Below are 3,481 nucleotides of genomic sequence, written 5' to 3'. Positions count from 1 at the left end.
AGCAATGCAAATATTGTTACGACAAGTGTATTGCATCAAGCTTAGAGCACTGTGAGAGTGATTAAAATTTTAACCTGTAAAAATAAATCCAGGTTTCCTTCAAAATAAATTTCGGTTTTTTTTTAGGGAATCCCCTCGTATCTTTGGCAGTGTTTTCATCACTGGCGGCCATAGCTGTGTGCGCGAATGCTGAGCGCGCGCTGATGGCGAGCTTCCACAGTTCTTTTGCAACGTGCATTCGCACCATCAAGAGTGCCGGTCTTAGCAGCCTATTGATGTGAGCTCGTTCTGAGCATGCGCTCTAAACAGCACCCACAAATATGGCGTCCAGTGAATAGCCCCTATACTTACTTCATGAGCATCAAGGAACTACAAGCCTGTCAAAAAGCACCTTCGCTTGCGGGTTACTCGTGCTTTAGGCTTATCGGTGTAGGTGGTTTTGTTTGTCTTTCTGATGCCCGAACCCCACTGGAGCGAAAAACGAAAAATAAAACCGACAACGACAAGCGTCAGGCACGTGTGGCGTGCACTGGATGATATCTTTGACAGGCTGGCTAGGGTGCCTAGATGTCTGTCTGTCTCAGGGTGAAGACATCCATTGTTGTCCGGAATGTACCAGCGCGTGACGCTCTCGCGCACTCGGTGCGTGACTTGGGCGGTAAGATGGCGTCTATGCATCAGCCAAAGCTACGCGCTCGAGCTGAATGACACCGAATTGCGCGCACTTCAAAATGCATAAAAAAACGATTGGGCGGAAAAATGGCTGAGATGTCACCACTCAAGCAAAAGCGCGCGTGTGTATGAAGGCACTCTAAGGCTGGCACTCTTTCACTGCTCAAGAAAAAGTGTAAAATATCGCAGGCCTGGCATATGAGACTGACCACAAAACCGAACACGGGAAGTTCGAACCTATAAGGAGTAGTCACTGGGCGCCACATTTTGCGGGTGCTGTCTAGAGCGCACGCTCAGAACGAGCCCATATTAATCGGCTGCTAAGACCGGCAATTCTGATGGTGTGGAATGCACGTTGCAAAAGAACCGTGGAAGCTCGCCGTCAGCACGAGCTCAGCAGTCGCGCACACAACTATGGCCGCCAGTGAATACTTCCCGTACAAAGAGTGGCAAAATACACGCGCCTTCGGCGGGTGCTGAGTACGTGCATGATGGAGCAGTACTGAACGTGCCCGATGCCCTCATGACATCACGAGGAGCGCACAATCGTACCCCATGGCAGCTAAAGCTAGGTTACATGCACCCCAGACCTAAAACTAGCAGCAAGTAAGAAGAACGAGATTCTGAGATCTGTCCAGCTTGCCTAATAAACACGAACCAAAGCGTTATTTATGGCTTGTTCGGCTTGCTAGGTGAGGTAATTCAGCTGGCAGAGAACGCATCACCGCCAGGAATGGCTCCTGCGGCAGCAAAGACTTCGCGCAGAGCGCACTTCGTCGGCATACGTACCTTGTGCTGAGAATCCCGTGGTCACGGTGGCGGTTTCTCCGGGGGGAGGCCTTCCACTTTACAGCGGTCGGCTGAGCCCTGCCACTTCCCCAAACGGGGGTAGCTGGAGCATGGAATTTTTGGTAGTGGGGACCGGCACTCGGGCCCGTCCCCTTACAATGCAAACGACAGACAGACAAATCTCTTGAATCCTTGGCGTGCTCCAGAATGCACAAGATATGGCGGAAAACAGGACTACTGTTTTCCGCAGTCGTGCATGTATTCACGGGTCGGTGAAAGCACATTTTCTATTGTACGCATTTTACGCAGCTAGAGACACTAAATGAGCTATACGGTTCAGAGTAGCGAACACTTCAGCCATCTAAGTGCTTAATATCATTGCTGCCAGTTTTCTACGGAGTTTTCTGCAATCACAGGAAACGATTTTCCGTCCTCCAGAACACTAAAAACTGCCCGGGAAAGAGAAAAAAAGAAAATACGTCCTGAGCTTCTTGACACTGTGTATAAAGCACAGGAAGTCCCATTTTCAAATCGTAACCATCGCCATTGCGCCCGCCCTGCACTAAGCACCGAAATGGCAGCTCCCGCTAGAAAATAGGGGAACAAAGCGTCGGTATACCGGCGCTTCGTTCCCCGACTCTTAAGCGTCTTATTTGGATGCTGTAAATGCGACCAAGCGTTGTCTGCATGTAGCCTGCGAGAAAAAAACCATGAGGTTAGTTGCCAGTTGCAAGCCACTCTCGTTCGGTCGCGAATCGTTTTGTATGGTGGTTTCAACGGCGAAAACTGCGTCGTGAAATGATCGGATGTGGAGGACTCAGCGCCGCCAGTGCTCTCTCCTACTGCAATGACAGGTTAGGAACGTTATTGGTTGCTTTCAGAGCAACTGCAAGGACTACAACGACAGGGTTACCGGGACAGCTGTTCACCGTACACAATGTAGCAAGAAATTCAAGAAGTGGCTTCTTGAAGTATATCCCGTGCCACGGGTGTACGGGTGTTCCTTCCATTTCTTGTAGTTTTGTATGCTGCCATACTTCGTTTCAGCTCATGTCCAAACGCAGCCGATGCTACAAGCTTGAGCATGTGGTTCTGAATAGTGCTTGCACTGCACGAGCGCGCGTGTTTGGCAGGGACGCTTAAAGCCCGGAGCCCGCGCTCACACAAGTGAAACGGAGTATAGTTGCAGCGGAAGGGTTTTGGCGGCGCTCTCCTATGGTGTCCTCTCGTGACGTCACTACCTCGTGGACAACAAGTTCGATGGTGTTTGCAATTAGCATGGTGGAAGCTGGGATTCATTCCGCTCTAAACGCAACACTGCCAACACCGTCAAGACTCAAGTTCTCACATTCCTCTTATTTCCGTCGAAGAGAAACCCTTTGCTAACGTCACAGTCAGCATTCGGCCAATCGTGGCAGGCCGACCAGAGCGCCGCTTTTGATCGAGCACGTCACCCATAGGATGCCTTCATATTCGCTTTGCTTAGGGTGCTGACATCAGGGGCCCTACAATGCGCTTTTCGGACTCCCACGGCGAGTAGGGAGACGGAAGTGACGTCTAAAACGCAGCAAACGCAAATTGAATGTTGATTGGTGAAAGTCACTCATGACGAATTTCCGCAAAAGAAAAGAAATGTCACTTCCTTCTCCCTATTCGCCAATGGAGTCCAAAATGCGCAACATAGGGCCCCTGGGCATTTTGTTTCGAACGCTTATTTTAATTATTTGCTTCGGAAGCGCGAGCGCGTCATCACGACCGCCGCGAAAAACAGTGTCTTTTATGATCAGTGCGACAGGGGCTTGGAGATTCGCAGGACATCAGGCACGTCACTCGCTTAAGCCTGATTCACATGGTGCGGGTTCACTCGCGATTTCGCAGTTGCGACGGTGCTAGTTTGGCGAAAAAGAAAACACCGTCGAGGTTACTGTTCCCCGGGTCGCAGTTGCGCAATCGCGAGCAAAATCGCATCATGCGAATCGGGCTTCACTGTTCGTATTTAAAATGTAACATAAACGCGTGC

General features: G+C 50.4%; 1 non-coding gene across 1 annotated transcript; it reads left to right on the top strand.

Moving 5' to 3' along the window:
• The first annotated feature begins 1,453 nt into the window (after nt 1-1,453).
• LOC115310470 lies at nt 1,454-1,615 on the top strand. The gene has a single exon (XR_003916859.1). It is a non-coding gene; the product is annotated as a U1 spliceosomal RNA (small nuclear RNA).
• The last annotated feature ends 1,866 nt before the right edge of the window (nt 1,616-3,481 follow it).

The sequence above is a fragment of the Ixodes scapularis genome, unplaced genomic scaffold (genome assembly GCF_016920785.2).
Source record: "Ixodes scapularis isolate PalLabHiFi unplaced genomic scaffold, ASM1692078v2 PGA_scaffold0__279_contigs__length_252992795, whole genome shotgun sequence".
Lineage (NCBI taxonomy): Eukaryota > Metazoa > Arthropoda > Arachnida > Ixodida > Ixodidae > Ixodes > Ixodes scapularis.
This window is presented reverse-complemented; position numbering and strand designations above follow the sequence as displayed.